Below are 24,285 nucleotides of genomic sequence, written 5' to 3'. Positions count from 1 at the left end.
GGCGAATCTACAGCATTTTTATTGGGGGGGGGGGGGGGGAGAGGGGTCCATATCCAGATATTCAAGGAGCAGGGGGTATATAATAATTTTTCGCTACATAATTGGAGGGACAACTACCCCCCTTGCCCCTTCCAAACTACACCCCTGGGTAGAAGTTAACTTATTTAACAAGCTAACGACTTCAGCTCTAAAATTTAAAATTCTATACTGAACCGCACGGAGGTCCAAGGTAGGACCAAGGTATTGAACCGATAGGACCAAGTCAATAAAACAACTATTATTCCATCTATGTTTCTGGCCAAAGACTCTGATGCATTCTGGGTTAGTAGATTGTACATATTGAATTTGCCGAGACATATAGCAATCTGTATGTTATTTGCCGAGACGTATACACCTTTTCAAAGAGATTCAGAACTCCCTTACATGGCCTTATACTTCTACGAGACATATAGGTAAACATTTCTACAGGGCATATAAACCTTTTCAAAGAGAGTGAGTATAACTTGATTGGTGATTGGGATTTGAATAAAAAGAATAGTTTTCTTTACAATTCATATTAGTAAGAGAATTGAATTCAAAGAGAATAGTTTATTTGCGAGGATATTATTAGAGGAAAATGAGTGGTGCATTTACATTATTGGAGATTAATGATGGAGCCGACGACAGCAGCAACGATATACGAGTACCCAATGTGGCTGCGGTAATAACCACTGGCTGTAGACTATGTCTTGAATGGGACACTATGTATGCTAGATACGTGATATCATTAAGTAAATTTAAACAGGAGGAGCAGCTATGTTTTGCTGGAAAAGCGAATATTCTCCATATAAATAAACTTCGGTCAGCATTAGATGTCCTATCGAAATATATCGATGAGAACAAAATGCATCAGTGAATATTATTATTGTAATTATGTTCAATAAAATTGTTTCTAAATCAATGGTATTTTTTTCTTTCTACAGCAGACTAGCGTATATTTTTTAGAGTAGAAAAAATTCTGGTTAGTCTGTAGTTGGTTGTGAGAGTGTTAGGACCAAAACAAAATGGATAGATTCCAGAAAGAGTAAAACATGGGGAATCTATTTCTTATGGAAAAAAGATTGATTCAACATGACGATTTTCTAAAGCTGTCTATTCAAAGGAAGATATTTTCTCGGGGAATACTTGTCAATATAATGAAAACTGGCTCTTGATCATTAGACTATTGCATGAAGTTTCTACGTCGTGGTCCAAATGCATTTACACAATTTATTGATATATTGATCACGACACGGCAAAATGATATTGTGTATATGCTTTTAAACATTAGTTTAGAAATTTAGGACTTTTTTTTATGAGAAAGATGGTGCTCAAGGATGATTTACTCCTCTCTCTCTATCCCAGACAATTTTTGTTGTTGCTAGCTCAGTTTCATTGTGGCAGTGAGAGTGTCAACACATGACAAAATGTTCCATACATGTCCGTTATGTATGTGCACACTGGTCAGCAGGTCATCATGTAAGAATGACACAATGATTGATGAGTATGACGAAAAGTGTAGATTATGCAACCCGTGTAGATTGCATAGAGGATATGCAGTACAAATTAAAGGCTGTAATTCATGCCTTGAAGAGATTTATGACTTTCACCCTAGACGACACCTATGCTCCAATTGTAACTATGATAGATGTAATCAGTGGGAGAATACATATCCCAGTATTATTGGAAATAATTCTAACCGTGATTTCAGTTTATTGCGACGAGATTGGTATCGCTGTGGTTTTATACTGTATGTAGAGGAGGGACTGGGCTAGCGATTCAACTGTTGGAACAACAAGGAATTATGGTGTCTACGGAATTTTTGTAGAGACAAGTGGTTTTATCATTATAAATCCACCGATTTTTTGTTGCCTATGACAGAATGTGAATAGCCACTTGAGGACATTGTTTGTGAAATTACTTCAAATAAGCAAATTGAAAAATGTGAATTCTATAGAATGAATGAGAATAGTGTCATTGACTATACAAAGAGATATGACAAGCGTGAAGTCACACTCTACTGTGGAAAATGTGACCCTGACATTGCAGTACATCAGGATCAGTACACTGTGATTTCAGATAATCTATTTGCACTAGTCGTTGTCGGCAAATACCTAGTAGTTGATAAAATATAAAAAGCAGAAAAGTCGTTTCATCATGTATATAAGTTTTTGTTTATTAATAAAAAATGTCACATAAATTTTTAGAAAATTTTATTATTTGGGCAATAAAACTAATATTAAATAAACTTGTAAGCATTTTCTCCACTAGAGTCGTTCAATCGAGGTAAGTCAACGTAGATGTTGAGAAACTGCTTGTAGGTGTAGCCACGACAACTGAACAAGAAAAAGAGTAGTGCATGAAATCCACATGACTTAGTCGTTAAATCCTGTACTCTTCGTTGATTTTGAATAATGGTTTTCCCACTGCTTTCAATAAAGTTGCTGATGTATGTAGCGTAGAATTTATACGATAGGCCAAGAGGATCAAAAAATTCAATATTCTTCGCTGTTTGAAAGATGCACAGCCAATGGCCAGTCTTTAAAGTCGATGGACTGCTATTAACAATGATTAGGGTATTGTTAACACTTGGAATTTTTTTCAATGAAGTCCGAAGGTATGCAATAGAACTTGTACTGGGATATGTATGGATCCATACTAAATAAATTGATTATTTTGTTTGTGTTCATGGTGCTAGGTCTAGTAGAACACTGCCGTCGGGTGTGATTTCCCAATAGATTTCAATTTGACTCAGTGATATTAGCGTGATACTCTCAGTCAGAGCATCGGCAAATGTACACTCTAAACGTACATTCCCTGTTCGTACTATACTCATATCCTGAGTCCCTGACAAGTCCAAAACAATAACCCCATGATTTTTTTAAAACATTTAATCGATTATTCCATTTTCAAATAGTTGGTAGTCATGATCTAGGGATTGCATGGTCAACTCGTACAGAGTTCTATAGGATTTTTTTTAAAATGATAGAGTGTACAGTGGAATAACATTCACTTTGAACACAATGCTAGATATATCAAAAAAATTAAAATAGTTGGGGGAGTCAGTCCAGGATCCAACGGCACTACCACTCTTTACAAAGGCCAAAGCCAATTTTGAGGGGATTTCTCCATTGATAAATGATGAATCGCTATAGATACGAGAACCAGTGGCAATGTGACGTTGATTGGTGATCGTATGGGGGACAAGAAGTTTAATGTTGTTACCATTGGCTTTTAGCTTTTCCACTGCCAATGCAACAGAGCTCATAACCTGTTGTTTTTAAACGTGGAGAATTGCTGATGTGATTATGAGATTTGCATCGGGTGCTGCAGGAAGTGTTTTTCTCAAAATGAAATTTGATGGGGCCATCTGTAACTTTATGTCAATCTTGACATTTGGGGGTAGCCATTGGGATATATTGAATATCTCATGATTTAATTTTCCAACTAGATGATACTCCTGGGTCACTGCAGTAGTCAACTCACCGTCAGTATCAACACCTGATCGATATTCATAGCCCAATGATTGTCCTCTCAACTCCTTGTAAGCCTTTGGTGTCATCATCATAAATTGTATGTAACTTGCATAGTTTGATAAATTATTGCTAGGGCTCACCAATGTTCCATTAATAAACAACATTAATTTGTTTGAATAGGTTGTGTAGAATACAGTTTTCATACGAGAGACCATCGCCGGCATTTGGAGTTGTATTATCTGACTTTTTCTTCACCACAACATTTAAATCAATAAATGTTGATGACAAATCAATGAAATAGTCTTCATTGGAAAATATTTGAAAGTGTATATTCTCCGAGAGGGGTTGTTGGGGATGAAATTGTTCATAGTAGCCATACTTGACACTGACATCAACATTTTCAGCATTGAATAGGAACTGAGTCAATGAGGAACTGATTGATGGATATGATTCCTTGTGGGTCATCTTAAGAGAATAAATCCTTCTTTGATCTAACAATCTTTTTCTTTTTCTTCTTCTTCTGCTTATTCGTCTTCGTTGTTTTTTTCCTCAAAGTCCTTGTTGATGTCCTTCGCTTCCCCCCTGGGTGGAGACTGATGAGTGAATGACGCGAACGCATCCTTTTCAATCCCTCCCCATTTTGTCGAGATTTTAGTTGCTCACCAACGGCTCTTGCTGGAGATCTAATGTTTTCCTTAACACTCTCCTTGAAATTCTTGCCCTACCCTCAGTCCTGTAGTGTGGAGGCAGCAAAATTTAATGCAGCAGGCAGAATATATTTTCTGGCAAGGGGTAGTGCAGAACGAACTAGCCTGGAAAACCAGCTACCAAGACTATAGCCAGACATTGTAGTATGACCCTTGTAGTAGTCCAATTCATTGCCGATTTGACGTGGACTCAAAGCACCAACATAACAATTGATATCGGGATAGACAAATGGATTTCTCCTATTGTTCATTTTAGGTGATTGTACTGTCGTTGACAATGGGTCGAAAATGACATGTAATCACTGCTAAGCCTTTTGTTATTGCTTTAGGATTGCCCAACTAACGTCTGTGTATTAAGTTTCAGAATTCCAAATCCAAGGTCTTTATAGGAAACTACTGAATATGCTTTATATTATAGTGATGAACAAGTTCATGAGTTGTTTTTCGTTCAAAAACAGTTAGGAGGGGGACTTTTTAGTTGCAGAGTCTCGACGATTCCACAAAGGATGCATAGAGAAATATGCAAGAATCCTAGGTAAAACCAGGTGGATAATCAGCAAAAATATCTTGATCCATCCCGTAAAGGGCGTCAGCATTTCTCCCACTGATTTTATTCTATTTAAGGCCCCGAAAGTCCCTCAGATTATTATTGAGAATAATTATCTCAGTGTCAACAGGTGAAGTAAATTAAATCATATCAAGTTCAAGTAAATTATTAAAATGGAACTTACTATTCCTACGATATGAGATTTTTCTATTGACTGTAAGACACAAATTTCCCATATTATCATATTCAATATATTTCAATTTGGCATGTGGATATTCGCTAGATTTAAGTGCTTCAACTCATTCATAGTCGGCAAAGAGTGTCCAATTGAATGGTATAACATTCATATCATACACACGATTCTTTCTCAGGATGTCATATGTATTTTGGAGAATACAGTCGACAAGGGCCACTTCATATGCACCGTCAAATTTGATGGTGGGGGATAGTTTTGTCCAAAAATCACTTGTCGCATTCATGTCATTGTAGAGAGGATCGGAAACGTTTGACATGAAAGTTACATAAAAATCACGGGGAATTTTTAATGCTTTCAACACTCATCCAACAATTAAAATCAGGTTTGTATCCTAGCCACTGAACAAGTAACTGTTTCTTACCCCTGCGAGTACGAGTCTTTATTATTTTTTAAATTTTATAGATTGCACTATTATTTTTAACTTTTTGTAGTTCATAGTCATAAAAGCCACTGAGAATCTCTTCATCTTTGGTATTACGCAGGCGATAAGTTATGGGTTTAGCGTCTAGGATTTATGCTACTATTAACACTAGTATGGACCAGAAGTAATTCCCCTTTTCAATAACATTAGTTGCCCCATTAATTTGGGCTCTATAACCAACATTGACTATATTTTTATTCTTGAAAATCACTTCAGTGGAATGCTGTTTAAGGAAAGTTTTAATTATATCGTGATCAGAATGATGAAATTCCGTTGGTGTAGAGTTGGACAATTATCGATGAGGTCCTTGATTATAGATCAGCATGATTTTATCTAGATCATGAATAAACGCCGGTGTATTTTTCAATGTACAATATCTTGAAATTAAAAGTCGAATAATTCTTATCAATCGTTCGGCCAATGCAGCCTTTATAGGACTATGACAAAGCAGTGTATTATATTTCTCTAGTACTTTTGTAACATGGGGATTAAAAAATTCGCTACCGCAATCCGTTTGAATTTTTTTATATGAATCCTGTTCGAGAATACTTTCAACGGCCTGAGCAACTTCAACACCTCTCTTTGATCGCAATGGAGTTGCATATGCATAGCGACTAAGAACACTGACTGCAAATAGAATGTACTTGTACTGCGTATTGTGTCGTCTTTGAATCTCACCTAAAATCAGGACATGTGCTCGCATAATTTGCGATGGGTAAAGGGCTGTACTTTTTTGATATTGATTGGCACGAAGCCTATGATATCTAAGCGGTGTAACTTAATATTTTTTTTAGAGATTCTTTGACACTTTTAGTGTGACAACCGATGACTTTGGAAAGAGAGGTAGAGGAACTTAAACTCCCCCACTCGCCAATATTTTCATTAGCACCTTTCAGAACTTCTACTATTTTGAACGTAAACACTTTGTGTAACTTCCACTACCCTTTTGTATACTGGATGGTGATGGTGACATGAAACGTTTTCGCTTTTTCCTCGCCGCCATTGTCAAGTTTTTTCCACTAGGTGTGCTAGTATTTTCCAAGATTGATTTAGAATCTTCTTCTTCTTCTTCTTCATGTTCATATTTTAATGGTGTCAATGTTGATGATGATGATGATGCATGTTCATTTAATTTTTTTAGAATTTGTCTATTGCTAATAAGACTTTTGGGGAAGTTTAATGTATTTAGAAAATTGTATAGATGAGCGTCAAATGATAATAGTCCTTTACGATTTGTAACCATGTCATAGATTAAATCAAGTAGATTATAGCTCTTGCCCTAAATTATAATCCCTTTCCCATTCCTATCAAGTCGAATATGATCTTGACCACTTTTCATTAGATAGGTTAGGAGTCGTTTAATTTGTTCACGATATGAGTTGGGCATTAGATTTCCAATTTTCAATACAATTGAATTCAATTCCGCCTTCTTTAATTGTTTTCCAGCAGCAGAATCCTGAGGAGATGATTCTTTTTTGGGATCAATACCAGCAGCAGCAGTGGGCTTCGACCGATAGGACTTATGTTTGTCCACTCGGCGAAGTGCATCTTGAAGTAAAAGCAGTTTTTTATCATCCTCAATAGTTTCATTGTCAAGGAATTTACTCAGATTGCTCTCAAAGTTTTCCACTGGCGAGAAAGGGAGGTCTGTTGGAGTCAATTTAGTGGGTTTGGCCATTCTCACAAGAAAAAACTGTTTAGAAATCCTGCAATTATTGGCGGTAAAAGTGTGAAAAAGCTATCGCCCGCCTGAAGAAGTCTTTTCCTTTTAAAATCACTTACTTCCTTTTTAGAGGCAAATGTACGTACAATGGAACGATGTTGCTTTGCCTGTTGCTTAACTACTTCTGACAGTTGGACATTGCCCTCGATCAAATTTAAACAAAGTTCAGATATTAGATTAATGAAATCATTGTCAATACCATGTTTGAGTATGGCTTTCCAAAGCAGAGGTTTTGAAGTGCTTAGAACTGAAAACAAATGCCTATTTTCATGTAGTTTCTTCAGTGTCATGAGACTGACTAAGAGATTTGTTGGGCTTTCACCAGGAGACATGCTGTTATGTTACCGTCGCAAACGTATTTAACTACACGCAGTTACACGGGTGTCTCCTGATTCAGATCCGACAGAATGTAGCCATAGGGTTTATTAGTTGACTAAGGGTTTGCCGAGCGCAGAAATTTAGGGGCTCCTGGATATATTTGTTTATTAAGGGTTATTAGGGAGCTAGAATCACGAACAACTCTGTAGATGATATAGTAGGTGCAGTTCAATGCAAGTGTTCGCATACATTTGCTCGGGCAAAAATTTGACCAAATTTGGTCAAAAAATAGAAAATGGTCAAATTAAACTTCCAGACCCCACCCCATTGCCAGGAACTAATGAAAACTTTCCTTATTACTTTGTTGCTGATGAGGCCTTCCCTTTAAAAGACTACATAATGCGCCCATACCCTGGGAATAGGCTTTCAGAAGAGCAAAAAATCTACAATTATAGAATTTCAAGTGCCTGGCAATCAATTGAGAATGCATTTGGTATTTTTGCACAAAGGTTTAGAATATTTTGGACTGAGATTATTCTCCAGCCAGAAAATGCAAAATTACTGGTTTCAACTTGTCTCTGTTTGCATAATTTTCTAGTCCAGACTCGTGGAACTCAGACTGATCAACGAGAAACCTTAACTAGCTCTGTCTTATCCAAAGGCAGACAGTTTGGAAGCAATAATGCTTCAAGAAATTCCCAATGCCTTAGAGATAATCTGGCTAGATATTTAGTTTCATCTTCTGGAAGTGTACCCTGGCAAAGGGAAAGGGCATTGCATGGCAGTTTCTAAATTTTTGATGGTTTCCTATTTAAATACAGTTTCATGGCATGCATGCCTTTTTACACATTTTTATTTACTTTATGTTAAAAAGCGCCTCTTTACCTTGTTTTTTTGCCATCTCCAATTGAATTAAAATACCTAATTTAGCTAGTAGATTATTTTCTTTCGAAGAAAATCTAGAAACAGTTACTACATTTCAAAACAAAACCATAAAAATGTTAGAACTATTTTCTCGGATCATGTTTTTTTTGTGGTACTAGTATTATTATTGTTAATTATTTACATTGCTGGAATATTTGTTATTTTTTAGACCTACTAGCTATTTTTTCATACAATTTAATGCTTACCAAAGAGAAAAAGAAAAAGCTTTATTGAGTTTGACTAAAAAACTGAAAATACACTGAATGATTAAATGAATTTTTTGATTGCTTTCATAATTTCCATCTGGCACTCTAACTTTGAGTCCTCTGGTACTTTTTTTTAGATGGGGTAAAAGTGATTGAAGAAAGTACTACTCTGGATCATGCTGATCTTCACCTGGCTTATCTTTTTTTTTCAATTGTTCGCTGTTTAAAATAACCAGCAAGGGCTTCTTTCAGATCTGTCTGATCTCCAGGCCCAGTTTTTCTTCTTTTCTGATTTTCATTCTGGCTTGTAGATGCATATATTTGCTGCCTACTATAAGTTTCGGAAATTGGGATATCTGTTTCCGTATTGTTGATAGTATTTTCTGCACTAGATGCGATAAAATTAATGTCATTCACATCATAATAGTTATTTTGTTGGCTGCTAACTGGAGCCTCTGAAACATCCGTATCAGGAGAAATGGCAAAAATACTTGTAGTACAGTCCAAAGGATTCTCACTACAGACACTTCCTGTTTGCTCTGAATAAATTTTCCCTGAAATGTTCTTATCTTGATCACTATTTCCTGTTGTTTTACGTTTCCTTTCAATTATGTGTTCAGAAAAGAAATTCATTCTTTGCACAAGCTTTAGTTCATCTGGCTTTAAGCTTGCACATGCACCAGCGCCACTTGGAGGAGATCTCCCTTTTTTCTTTAGACGAACATAACGGTCCCTCAAGTTTCCCCATCTTTTCATAAGTTCAGTAACTAGAAAAAATAACAATTATTACTAACTTTTTCAACTTTAAACATACTCATTTTATAGCCCAATTTTTATTACAACTTATTTGTGAAAAATACTGAGAAAATGTTGTTGATTTTTCTCCTAAATTCAATGGAGCACCAAAAAAAATATTTTCTAGACCATAGAAAGTCAAGGTTTGATTGGAAAAGAAGGAAAACTTACTGTGTCTTAAATTTAATTTATTGAAACAAGCACTTTGCCTATATTTAATTACAAAACGCTTGTTACTGTACTGAAGTAATATCTATATCAACTGTCCCTGAAGATAGTTAAACCAAGCCCTACTGGGGTAGCTTACAAAAAATCTTTTTGTTTTGGAAAAAGAATTTTTTTTTGCAAAAGAGCAAGATGCATGTTTCTGCGTTTTTTTTTCTTTTGTACTGTGTTCGGTAAAAGATTTGTAATGTCTTATAAATCAGTTTTTTAGTTATTATATGTTTTTAATCAAAATATACAATATTAGGTTTTTCAACTTTTAAACTTTAAACATAATCATTTTATAGCCCAATTTTTATTGCAGCTTATTTGTGAAAAATACTGAAAAAATGTTGTTGATTTTTCTCCTCAGTAGCAAGAACTTCATAGCTAATAAATTCTATGGAGCACCAAAATAAGTATTTTCTAGACCATAGAAAGTCTAGGCTCAATTGGAAAAGAAGGAAAACATACTGTGTCTCAAATTTAATTTTTTTAAACAAGCACTTTGTCTACATTCAAAAACAAAACATTTGTTACTGTACTAACTGAAATAATATCTATCAACTGTCCTTGAAGATAGTTAAACAAAGCCTTACTGGGGTAGCTTACAAAAAATCTTTTTGTTTTGGAAATAAGAATTTTTTGGGGAAAAGAGCAAGATGCATGTTTCTGCGTGTTTTTTTTTTTTTGTACTGTGTTCAGTAAAAGATTTGTAAAGTGTTATAAATCAGTTTTTTAGTTATTATATGTTTTTGCAATCAAAATATACAATATTAGTTTTTTCAACTTTTCAACTTTAAACATACTCATTTTATAGCCCAATTTTTATTGCAGCTTAATTGGGAAAAATACTGAGAAAATGTTGTTTGTGTTTGGTAAAAGATTTGTAAAGTGTTATAAATCAGTTTTTTAGTTATTATATGTTTTTGCAATCAAAATGTACAATATTAGCAAATAAAGCATGATGAGTCTCTATAACTGTGTTAGTTTTTGATTTAAAGGGGGTAAACTTGTTAAAAGCAGGGGGATAACTTATCCTTGGGCTGGCTGGGCTCAAAATTTGAGCCCAGCCATCCTAATTCAGTCGAAATTCAGTTTCTATACAGAAAAAGGGGAAAAAGCAGATACAAGGATATCCACATCTCTTTTAGGCTCTTAGACAAAGGTACATATCACAATAGGCTCTGCATACTTTACCAAATGCACCTTTATTACTGTCTTCACAATATTAAACACGAAAATTATGCCAACAGCAAGTGGAAAAATAAAAGAACAGAGGAAAAAGATATTACTACTCTCAGTATATCTGAAAATAGGGAGATGGATAGGAGAAGTAAATTATCACAATTTTTAAAGAATATACTATATCCTGCTATAATTTAAAAACTTTGTTGATAATAAAGATAATCCAACTGCAACATTCAAATCTTTGTACTAAATTATTTCATCATTTATTTATGTTCTTACTAAATTTGGTAGTTGACATAGGCTATCTGGGTCAACAAACCCATCTAAATGTATTTAGATACCACAGAAAGAATTACTGTAGCCTACTGTGAATATGCTCTTTTTAGTGAATTCTCCCGAAAATAGCTAAACGACTTCTAAAATTAAAGACTATTTTTAAATGCAAGTTTCACATGTTGGAAATGTAAATATAAGTATTGCTGTAAAATTAATATATATAGTCTATTGCCTAGGCTATAAACAAAACTTTTCAGATTATTTTGGCTTGCAATGCTTTTGTACTTATTTCCAATCAATGTTTAGCTCATAATGTACAATTTTATCATTTTAAGAAAAAACAATTAGCCTTAAATAGCTTATATTGGACCCGATCATGAAAAATAGCAGTAGGATGAAAGGTAGCACTATAGATTACAAGCTTGAAAAGAAAAAACAGCTTAATAAACTTAAAAAAAAATTATTTTGAAATTCCATGTTGTATGTCCTTTTCATATATCATGTTGGTGTTTCTGACAATGCCCCTTATCTTCCCTTAATGGTCCTGGATATATCCATAAGATATCCCTTATAAAATTTCTATTAAGTAGTTTTTTTTTCTATGATCTTAAATCTCCTACATTTGAGGATAATTGTTCCAATAATTGGTTTAGTTCTGAACAGGCAGAGCAAAAGAGCATTTATCAAAGACATTCAAAGGTTAGAATACCTAGGTCTGATTAATCTGGTTTTTATTCAGATCTTAGTAGAAAAATAACTGAGTACATTTTAATTTGTTTACCATTACTTTCAGACTTTACCAAATGCACTTTTATTAATTTCGTCACAATATTAAACACAGAAATTATGCCAACAGTAAGTGGAACAATACAAGGAAAGAGGAAAAATATATTACTACTCTCAGCATATCCTCCTATAATTCAAAAACTTTGTTGATAAGAAAGATAATCTAACTGTGTCATTCAAATCTTTGTACAAAATGGTTTCATCATTTATTTATATTCTTACTAAAGTTTCATAATTGATATAGACCTATCTTTCTGTGTCAACAAATCCATCTAAATGTATTTAATTACAACAGATAAAATTACCGTAGCCTACTGTTAATATGCTGTTTGTAGTGAATTCCCTCAAAAAAGTTAAACCACTTCTAAAATTAAAAACTATTTTTAAATACAAGTTCCACATGTTAGAAATGTAAATAAAGTGTTGTTGTAAACTTAAAATATATACCCTATTGCCTAGGCTATAAAGATTATTTTGGATTGTAATGCTTTTGTACTTATTTCCAATCAAAATTTAAGGTCATATTGTACAATTTTATCATTTGAAGAAAAAATATTTAGCCTCAAATAGACCATAATGAATCCAATCATGAAAAATGGCAGAAGCCTAGGATACAAATTAGCATTATAGATCAGTAGTTTGATAGGAGAAAACAGCTTAATAGACTTAAAACATATTTTTGGATTCCTTGTTTTATGTTCTTTTCATATATCATGTTTGTGTTTCTGACAATGCAACTTGTCTTCCCTTAATGATCCTGGATATATCCCTAAGGAAGCCCTTATAAAACTACTACATAACCAAACATATTATTTTAAAGTCTTTATTTTTTTTTTCTCTATGATCTTAAATCTCTTTCATTTGAGAATCATAGTTCCAATAATTGGTTTAGTGCTGAAAAGGCACAGCCAAAGAGCATTTATCAAGACATTCAAAGGTTAGAATACCTGACCATACCTAGATCAGATTGAGCTAGGCTAGTTTTTATTCAGGTCTTTGTAGAAAAATAACTGAGTACATTTTTCATAGCATTGCTTTCAGAGTGCTGAAAGTTTATCAAAGCATATCCTAGCCTAGGGATACAAATAAGAAAAAAGGCCCAACAAGACTTACCATGAACATTTGGTCAATATCTACGAAATCATATTATTGAGTTAGGACAAAAGTGAATAAACCATTTGATGCCTTTTTTATGCTGATTACAAATTTAAGACGTTTTTCGATCAGAAATGAATTTCAGCCCCCCCCCCCTATCTCGGCCAATTCCGGGTTAGGGTAGGTATCGTCGATATAGGGGGGGGGAGGGGCTTTCATTCATTTCCGATATAAATGATTATTATTTTTGTAATCAGCATAAAAAAAAGGGGTAAAATTCTACTTTAGTTACTTTTGGCTATCTTGGGAAGGGGTTAGGTTAGGAAAATGAGACTTTCAGGGATGGATCTAGATGCTAAGGTATGTCACGGGAAGGTACTTTGAAGTACCTACCTCCACTCCTTCCCCCCCCCTCTATATAATGGTAAATTACTGCACATTACTAGTTGTTTTATCTCACATCTCATCCTATATTACAATCATAATTATAAATCACTGCTTACCTTACACAACTTCAGCTTTTAACCTTGTTCATTAAAACATATTCCAAAATCCTATTTTCCTTTAACATTCATCTCTTTAAACTTATTTACTATATAGCTGACCTGCTTATGATACCCGTTTGTGATATCAGAACTTAGTTATCATAGCCGCTTTAAGGGTATAATGCAAATGCAATGGGGTAGAAGAGTACGTTGATAAGCAAGCCATTTAAAATATTAGTTAGGGAAAGGATTTGACAAGAGATAAGACCAGTAAAAAATCCAAATTGTTTTTAGAGGACAATTTATGTTATGAGAAGACATTTTTATTTTTATCGGTCCATGCACTCTTAAAGCGTCTGTCGAGTCTATTGAAACACTAGCATGGATTTTTTTTAATTATAGACTCTCAATAAAACATTTAAAGGTGCAGAGATACACCATAGCTCAGAGGAAAGCTGTGAGGGAGGTGGGGTTTTCAGGGTAGTATTTTCCTTTTGGAGAGGAATTTCAAATGAATGAATATTTTCTACAAAATGTTACCCTGGGGAGTATTGATGGAATTACTGCATGAAATTCTTTTTAATTGTTTTACATTCTCTTTATCAAATTTTTTATTTGGAGATGTTCCAGGGGCTTTTTCCTGTGCGTTTTGTTTTCTGGGAAATAATTTCCACGGAAGGGGACATTTCTAGAGTGGCCAAGAAACCAATATATATATTTAAGTCTAATTCCAACGACATAATGCTAAGGAGAATTTTTCAGGGTGAGTTGTCCACAAGCAATTTTACAGAGAGGGGAGATTCTTAGCAAGGAAAGAATTGTCTGGAGGGAATTTGACGGGGGGAGGTGCACTTTACGTTGGATGAAATTTCTATGGAGGAGTTCCGTGAGAGGGAGGGGTATATTTCAGATAGGGTGAGCCAGATTTAGCAGCATTATTCAAAAAACAAACAGAAATTATGCCATATATGAAGGATTGCCCCTCCTCAATACCTTATTCTTTACGCTAAAGTTTGACTGTTTACTAAAACTGAAAAAAGGGGCTTTTTAATTAGAATAGGAAGCTTTTTTAAAAGTGCCAACAGCTTTAGCGCAAAGAGCAAGGTATTGAAGAGGGGCGACGCTTCATATCTGGAATAAACCTGCCAAAACTAATATGCCAATTGTGTTTTAATTTTTAATGCACTGTGAGCCAAAATCAAACCAACATTAGTTAAAAAGTGTTCAGAAATTAAATAAAAAACAAGTTTTATTAACTGAAAGTAAGGAGCAACATTAAAACTTAAAATGAACAATTATTATTCTGTATATGAAAGGGGCTGTCCTCTCCTCAACCCTTAGCTCTTTACGCTAAAGTAGAGTAAAGAGTGAGGCATGGAGGAGGGGACAGTCCCTTTCATATACGGTATAATTGCTGTTTGTTTTAAGTTTTAATGTCGCTCCTTACTTTCAGTTAAAAAAAACAAACTTGTTTTTATTATTTAATCTCATAAAGACGATACTTTTGTCAGCATATGAAGAGCCGTGTATATTGCAATTATATCTGTCTGGTTTATATGCAAAGTAACACAAGAGACGAAAATTAACGTACAAGAGAGTAGTGAAGAATTATGGTATACAAAGTAATATTTGGCAGGGATAGTCACTAGTGTTAAATCACAAGGTGTGGCAACATGATTGGATGATTTTTGGGGATTTCGGGAACCAAATTTTTCTTGGGATGGCACATAAATATCCAGGGAAATCCCCGAAAATTTGGGAATAGTGAAAGCCCTGCTTGATTTCTAATCAGGAAAAACGAAATACTTAAACCACACGAGAAAGAAAAGCTCCGACTTTGCGGTTGACGCAATAACGAATTGCCGCGAAATTAATTCAAAGTCAACCAAACACCGCCGCCTGTTCCGGCGGCGCGCCAGCGACGTTGTGACACTTCAGTGGCGGTCAACCGAGCCTCTCGTTGGCGGCGTTTGGTTGATGCGCCGGCATGGTGCTGGGATCTAGGTAAGACACAGAGGGCTACAAACATCAGAATCGACTTAAGAGGACAAGTTATGTCATGGGAAGATGTGTTTGAAATCCCCCTTCCCCCAAACTCAAAATTTTCCAAAATTTTACTTTCGAAGCTTTTTTAAATGTTTCCAAAGCGCTAAGACATAGAGCACTACAAACATCAGAATCAACTTTAGAGGATAAATTATGTTATTGGAAGATATGTTTGAAATCCCCCTTCCCCCCAAACTAAAAATTTTCCAAAATTTTACTTTAGAAGCTTTTAAAATATTTCTAAAGCACTAACAGATAGAGCGCTATAAACATCAGAATCGACTTCAGAGGACATGCTATATCACGGGAAGAGGTTTTTAAAATCCCCCTTACCCCCAAACTCAACAATTTCCAAAATTCTACTTTAGAAGCTTTTAAAATATTTCTAAAGCACTAATAGATAGAGTGCTAAAAACATCAGAATCGACTTCAGAGGACACGTTATATCACGGGAAGAGGTTTTGAAAATCCCCCTTCCCCCCAAATTCAAAATTTTCCAAAATTCTACTTTAGACGCTTTTTAAAATATTTATAAAGCGCTAAGACATAGAGCACTACAAACATCAGAATCAACTTTAGAGGATAAATTATGTTATGGGAAGATATTTTTGAAATCCCCCTTCCCCCCAAACTCAAAATTTCTGCCAAAGTTAAATTTATGCAACCTGTGACTAAACAAGCTGAATCTTGGGTCAACCATATAGGCTCAACACTAGGATATCTGCATCTGTTAAGAAACGACTATTTCAAATGCAGGAAAAATGCATACTAAGTTGACCTATCTTTCCAATATATTTATAACCCAATTCACTGTTATCTTTGTTTGACTATTCTCCCTGTTTAACAATAAAACGATTATTAAAGCTGCAATTGATATTACGAGTTACAGCTTCAGTCTGTAAATGACAATTATTGAGATATGTCTTGCAATTTTTGTGAAATAAATTTCTGTGGTGGTATCATTCAATTTTCTACTGTTGAGGCAGTCTTAGAGTTGTATTATAACCATGGCATGTTATTGAGAAGCAGGAATTGTGATATTTGTGGCCAGATTTGCGTAAAATATAGAAATTTGTTCCGTTGCCAGAAGTCTAGGCTTATACCTATCCGAGGTGGCCGTGAATATTCTCAGGTAAAGTGTAATTTTTCAAAATCGATCTATGACAAAACATGGAGGGCTCGTTCACACCTTTCTGAGCTAGAAAATTTCCGTTTTTTGATGATTTGGCTTCAAATACCGCCTCCAAGGGAGGATTTCATGATCAACAATGTTACTTACTGTAAACAAACCTTTGTGGATTGGAGCCAGTTCTGCAGAGAGGTTTGTATGTACATATGTCATTCAAACTCCACTCCTTTGGGAGAAGGAGTCATTTTTGAGGTAGATGAAGCGAAATTTGGGAAGATTAAATATAATCGTGGTCATATTTTCGCGGGTAAATGGGTATTTGGTGGAATAGAGTGAGGAACTGGTAATTCATTCATGGTTTCTGTGCCAGATAGAAGTAGTGCCACGTTGTTGGGAATTATCCAAAACCGAATCCTGCCAGGGACAACAATTATCAGCGACTGTTGGAGGGCCTACGATTGCCTGGCTAGCCAGGGCTATCAGCATTTACGCGTCAACCGCAGCATAAATTTTGTTGACCCTGCAACAGGTGCTCACACACAAAACATCGAAAGACACTGGCGTGACGTTCGAGACAATATACCCAGATATGGCAGAAGAGAAGAACATATGGAAGGATATCTGGCAGAGCACTATTTCAAAAAAAAATATTTAATCTCCTCGAGAATGCACCATTTCATGAAACATATATCGGAGCTTTATAACCCCAACTAATTTGTTTTTTATGGGTATTATTTACTAATTAATTTTTAAAACGTTTCAACAGTAAATCTGGCAATTTATGTTATATAACAAAATTTTTTATTAAATAAATAAAAAGGTTTGTTGAAAAATATTTTAGTTGATAACTAGACATAATAGAAGCTATAAGACGTGATTAAAGTTTAACGAGGGTGAGTGAGAGAAAGGGTAAACGTAAATATCTAACAATAGATTGTCTGGTACTTGTGAATTATAAACAACCCACCACTATACACGAAAGAAGTTAAGCTTAAAACTGCTAATGAAATAAAATAGGATGAAAATATTATAGTTTAGAAACAAATTTGGGCTATATATTTGCACTTTAGGGGGTGGGGGGTAAATCATAGCATATATTAAATACGTAACATAACCCAGGTACCTTTTTCCCTCCCTAAACCCCCAAAAAAAACAACAGTTTAAATATTGTAAACGCAATAAGAAATCACGTCTGGTTTCCTTGTACAGTCTATAGCGGTGGGTTATTTATAATGCACAAGTACCGAATAATCTATATTCGTTTTGATTATTTTTTTGGGAAACCCCTTAACATTTTGAGTTGGGTAACCACATAAAACATATTCAAATAGCTTAATCCTATAATGTTGAAAAATTTTGCTTTTTTTTTTACATCCGCGATTTAAAATATGTAAAAAATGTTGGAACTTATATAAAAATTTTCTTTCGAGGGTGCAAAGGTCAGCTGAAAGGAGATTTGATCGCGGGTGGCGGGGGTGGGCGGGGGCAGTGGTCAGCAACCTGCTCGCGGTGCCCCTGCTTATACTAATCTAAGCTGACCATTTTTTGCAAAGTGTTGCACCAGAATAATGCTCTGAAATCTGGTTGATAAATTGCCTGTCTAACAAATTTGTCTGAGTTTCGTAAAAGGGGGAAACAACCCCTAAAAGTAAAAGATTTTAATAAAACTCATACCATCAAATTTGTGGTTCTTGGCGAATACCCGCCGGAAAATCCCCCCCCCCGGAAAATACCTCTCCGTGGAAAATACCCTCACGGAAAATCCCCCCCCCCCCCAAAAAAAATACCCCCGTGGAAAATAAGGCTTTTCAAATTATCAACCAGATTTTAGAGTATGAAAGGGGGAATGGGATGAATGGTAAGGGGGATTTCTAAAACTTTGAATGACCTTTAAAAATTTGTGAGTTATAGTAACGGAAAACAAATTTGGGCTATATATTTGCACATTAGGGGGTGGGGGGTAAATCATAGCATACATTAAATACGTAACCTAACTCAGACAAATTTGTTAGACAGACAATTTATCAACCGAATATTAGAGTATTATTCTGGTGCAACACGTTCCAACGAAATGGTCAGCTTAGATTATTATAAGCAGCGGCACCGCGAGCAGGTTGCTCACCCCCCCCCACCCCCTCCACCCGCTATCAAATATCCTTTCAGCAAACCTTTGCACCCTCGTAAGAAATAGTTTATAATTTGTCCTCTAAAGTCGATTCCGATGTTTGTAGCGCTCTATGTCTTAGCGCTTTAGAAATATTTAAAAAAGCTTCTAAAGTTAAATTTTGGAAAATTTTGAGTTTGGGGCAAAGGAGGATTTAAAACACATCTTCCCATAACATAACTTATCCTCTAATGTCGATTCTGATGTTTGTAGCGCTCTATGTCTTAGTGCTTTAGAAATATTTTTAAAAAGCTTCTAAAGTAGAATTTTGGAAAATTTTGTGTTTGGGGGGAAGGGGTATTTCAAAAACATCATCCCATAACATAATTTGTCCTCTGAATTTGATTCTGATTTTTGTAGCGCTCTATGTCTTAGCGCTTTAGAAATATTTAAAAAAGCTTCGAAAGTAAAATTTTGGAAAATTTTGAGTTTGGGGGAAGGGGGATTTCAAAAACATCTTCCCATAACACAATTTGTCCTCTGAAGTCGATTCCGATATTTGTAGCGCTCTATCTATTAGTGTTTTGGAAATATTTAAAAAGCTTCTAGAGTAGACTTTTAGAAAATTTTGAGTTTGGGAGGGAAGGGGGATTTCAAAAACATCTTCCCATGACATAAATTGTCCTCTAAAGTCGATTCTGATGTTTGTAGCGCTCTATGTCTTAGCGCTTTAGAAATATTTAAAAAAGCTTCTAAAGTAAAATTTTGGAAAATTTTGTGTTTGGGGGGAAGTGGGATTTTCAAAACCTCTTCCCGTGATATAACGTGTCCTCTGAAGTAGATTCTGATGTTTTTAGCACTGTATTTATTAGTGCTTTAGAAATATTATAAAAGCTTCTAAAGTAGAATTTTGGAAAATTTTTAGTTTGAGGGTAAGGGGGACTTACAAAACCTCGTCCCGTGAGATAGAGTGCCCTCTGTCTTCGATTCTTATGTTTATAGAACTGTATCTTTTCGGGCTTTAGAAATATTTAAACAGGTTAAAATATAGAATTTTAGAAAATTTTGAGCGTGGTGGGTAAGGTGGTTCAAAGAGCATCTTAACGTCACAAAAATTGCCTTATGTAGTTGATTCTGATATTTGTAGTACTTCATGTCTTAGCGCTTTAGAAATATTTAAAAAAAATTCTAAAGTAAAATTTTTGAAAATTTTGAGTTTGGGGCAAAGGAGGATTTCAAACACATCTTCCCATGACATAACTTGTCCTCTTAAGTCGATTCTGATGTTTGTAGTGCTCTGTGTCTTATCTAGATCCCAGCACCATGCCGGCGCATCAACCAAACGCCGCCAACGAGAGGCTCGGTTGACCGCCACTGAAGTGTCACAACGTCGCTGGCGCGCCTCCGGAAGAGGCGGCGGTGTTTGGTTGACTGAATTAATTTTGCGGCAATTTGTTATTGCGTCAACCGCAAAGTCGGAGCTTTTCTTTTCTCATGTGGTTTAAGCATTTCGATTTTCCTGATTAGAAATCAAGCAGGGCTTGCACTATTCCCAAATTTTTGGGGATTTTCCAGAAATCTTTGTGCCACCCCAAAAAAAATTTGGTTCCGAAAATCATCCAATCATGTTGCCACCCCTAGTGATTTATCACTAGTGACTATCCCTGCCAAATATTACTTTGTACACCATAATTCTTCACTACCCTCTTGTACGTTAATTTCCGTCTCTTTTGTTACTTTACATATAAACCAGACAGATATAATTGCAATATACATGGCTCTTCATATGCTGACAAAAGTATCGTCTTTATGAGATTAAGTAATAAAAACAAGTTTTTTTTTTAAAACTTAAAGTAAGGAGTGACACTAAAACTTAAAATAAACAGCAATTATACTGTATATGAAAGGGACTCTCTCCTCCTCCCCGCCTCGCTCTTTACGTTACTTTATCGTAAAGAGCTTAGGGTTGAGGAGAGGACAGCCCCTTTCATATACAGAATACTTGCTGTTCATTCTAAGGTTTAACGTCACTCCTTACTTTCAGTTAAAAAAAATAGTTTTTTATTTAATTTCTGAACATTTTTCAACTAATGCTGGTTTGATTTTGGCTCACAGTGCATTAAAAATTAAAACACAATTGGCATATTAGTTTTGGAAGATTTATTCCGGATATGAAGGGTCGCCCCTCTTCAATACCTTGCTCTTTACGCTAAAGCTGTTGGCACTTTTAAAAAAGCTTCCTATTCTAATTAAAAAGCCCCTTTTTTCAGTTTTAGTAAGCAGCCAAACTTTAGTGTAAAGAATACGGTATTGAGCAGGGGCAATCCTTCCTGTATGGTATAATTTAGGCTTATTTGCCGAAAAATGCTGCTAAATCTGGCTCACTCTCTATGAAATACCCCCCTTCCCCTCACACAGCTCCTCTGTTGAAATTTTATCCAATATAAAGTGCACCTCCCCCCGTCAAATTCCCTCCTGACAATTCTTTCCTCGCTGAGAATCTTCCCTCTCTGTAAAATTGCTTGTGGACAACTCACCCTGAAAAATTCTCCTTAGCATTTTTTCATTGGAATAAGACTTTTATAAATATATCGGTTTCTTCGCCACTCCAGAAATACCATCTTCTATGGAAATTATTTTCCAGAAAGCAAAACGGAAAGGAAAAAGCCCCCGGAACATCGCCGAATAAAACATTTGGCAATGAAAATTTAATACAATTCAAAGGAATTTCATGTAGCAATTCCATCAATACTCCCCAGGCTACCATTGTGTAGTGACTATTCATTCATTTGAAATTTCCCTTCCAGAGGAAAATTCTCCCCTTAGAAATCCACCCCAAGCACAACTTCCCCCCTGGCTAAGGTGCATCTCTGCACTTTTAAACGTTTTATGGAGAGTCCGTAACTACACAAAGTCCATGCTAGTGTTTCAATAAACTCAACAGAAACTTTATGAGTGCATGGACCGATAAAAATAAAAACATCTTCTCATAACATAATTTGTCCCCTAAAAACAATTTGGATTTTTTTACTGGTCTTATCTCTTGTCAAATCCTTTCCGTAACTAATAGTTTAAATGACTTGCTTATCAACGCGCTCTTCTACCCCATTGCATTTGCATTATACCTTTAAAGCGGTTATGATAACTAAGTTGTGTTATTACAAACGGGTTTCATAAGCAGATCAGGTACATAGTAAATAAGTTTAAAGAGATGAATGTTAAAGTAAAATAGGATTTATGAATATATTTCAGTGAACAAGTTTAAAAGCTGAAGTTGTGTAAGAAAAGCAGTGATTTATAATTATGATAAGTAATATAGGATGAAATGTGAGCTAAAACAACTAGTAATGTGCAGTAATTTACCATTATATAGAGGGGGAGGAGTGGAGGGAGGTACTTCAAAGTAACGTCCTAGGACATACCTTAGCATGTACTTCCATCCCTGAAAGTTTCATTTTCCTAGCCCAACTCCTTTCCAAGATAGTCAAAAGTAGCTAAAGTAGAATTTTACCAAAAAGACATTAAGTAGTATATTCACTTCTTTCATAACTCAATGATATGATTTTATATATATTGACCAAACATTCTTTCCAGCCAAGGCAAAGCTATTGCTTAGACTTTCCCAAGAGTTTAGTTTTAATGGTCTATCCTTGAAAGAAGGATCTTTACCAAATTTCATATGTTTTTTATTATAAATTTTAATACTTGAGTTGTGTGTGCGGAACATGGTTTTGAGCTGGTTATATCTAGACTTGTGTATTTCATCTTCAAGGGAAAAACAACTTTCTTTATTTAATAATAAGTCATTAAGATGGTAAAACTTTTAATTTTCAAAAATGTCAATTCATTAGATAATTTAATACGCAAAACTAAATATGATTTTATACTCTTAAACATCATACAAATATTTAGTTGACCTAGTTAGTTACTGCTAAAAAATTGACATGCTCAAATTCATGTACCATACACAAACGATGCAGGTCTAATTGGATCTTTGGTTATAAAGGCAAAACAATCGAAATGAATGAATGAGAATGAGTTGAAATTAGTATAATAACCAGCTGTAAATTAGATATACAGAAACACAGTTTGAAATATTGTAAGTGTTGATATTTAGAAGTGTGTTAACTATAAGTTTTAATTAATATCTGCAAGTCCAGAGTGCTTCATGTCTTCTGCCTCTGTGTTTTTCTCACTCTTGGCTACTCGCGTCCGAGTGTCATCAGCAGCACGATGAGACCTTAACCAGGTTTTAACAAAGGGATCAGGGTCCCAAGATGTCAAAGGAACTCCATGAGGTTTTACAAATAAGAGAAGAAACGGGAGAAACAGTCAGCAGGTTCCTTGTTGGAGTCAAAATAATGGTCATTAGGCTGAACCCACGTTCACTCTCAGCTGAATTGCAACTAATCAACTTAGTGCAGTTAATTAGTTCTATTAGCCCATCCGGGACACGTCTACTACAGTCAAGATACTCTCTGAAAGAGTAATTTACTTTACGTTTACCAAATTGAATCTTTTACACAAACTGCGTGTTTCCTCTTCACCAAACTTCACAGGAATTTCTGTCGGGTCGGCCAGTGATCTTTGTCCAATACTTGAAATTCATATAATAGTTTTTTGTATGCCTCTTCATTCTGTCCATAAATGGTAAACAGACGTCCGTTGAGTTTGTTTGCCACACTTGATAGTAGTTGTTGTACATTAATAGTTACAAAATTTTCATTTTGTTTCAGTGTAACAGAGTAAAAAAAAAACTACTTCCTCTATAGCTATCTTAGCCTTTATGGTTCTTGTCCCTGGTTTCTCCTTCAGTGATTGGATGTATCTAAAAGACCTTCTAATAAGTTTGTCTGCTTTTACAATTGTCATTGTACGAATTTGGAGACTCTCTGACAGTGTGGCGAGCTCACAAAGTATGTCATACATGACGGCTAAATCAAGTAAGAACTAAGAACTGGTTTGAGGTTAGTCGATTCAAGAGGCCCTTGAAAGTGCTTCTTTCTGTTGATGATCTGGTTGTATAATCTTTACAAGAGGAAAAGTGCGCCGCCAAGGCACTCTAGCTACATCAAACCGCAGTAACAATTCTAATGAGCTAGCCACCCATCTATTGTTTAAAACACGCCCTGTTTTGTTTAGTTGCGCACTTAGATTAGATGCGCATTCTGATAAACTGCGTTGATTTTTAGGAGATAAACTGTACACTCTATACAATTTGTCCGTAAAGGATTGGAAGTGGTTGACTCCTGACACTTCTTCTACAGAGTCAATTAGTGCAAGCTCTATTCTGTGATTCATACAGTGCCAAATAATTAAATTGGGAAATTCAGTTAGGAACTTTACAGCTACACCAGAACGTTTTCTTAGCATTACATTGGCACCATCACTAGTTTTTGACAGTTTTTTTTATAGTCATGGTCAAACCATTTTAGTGAGACTTTTTGTAACTGTTTCATATACAGTTTCCACTTTTTGGTCTGAAATTTCTATCAGATCTAAGAGCAAGGTTTCCGGATCGTTGTTTTTGTTAATTTCACACTTCAAATAAACTATTAAAATTGACTTGGAGCTTAAG

General features: G+C 35.2%; 1 protein-coding gene across 1 annotated transcript in view; it reads left to right on the top strand.

Moving 5' to 3' along the window:
- LOC148954218 (prostamide/prostaglandin F synthase-like) overlaps nucleotides 1-24,285 on the top strand; it is a 516,813-nt gene that overhangs the window by 385,651 nt on the left and 106,877 nt on the right. The gene's annotated exons all lie outside the window — the stretch shown is intronic.

The sequence above is a fragment of the Artemia sp. Qi Xiang Cuo genome, chromosome 3 (genome assembly GCF_049724085.1).
Source record: "Artemia sp. Qi Xiang Cuo chromosome 3, ASM4972408v1, whole genome shotgun sequence".
NCBI classification, from domain to species: domain Eukaryota; kingdom Metazoa; phylum Arthropoda; class Branchiopoda; order Anostraca; family Artemiidae; genus Artemia; species Artemia sp. Qi Xiang Cuo.
Note: the sequence above shows the minus strand (reverse complement) of the source record. Positions and strands in the feature narration are given on the sequence as shown.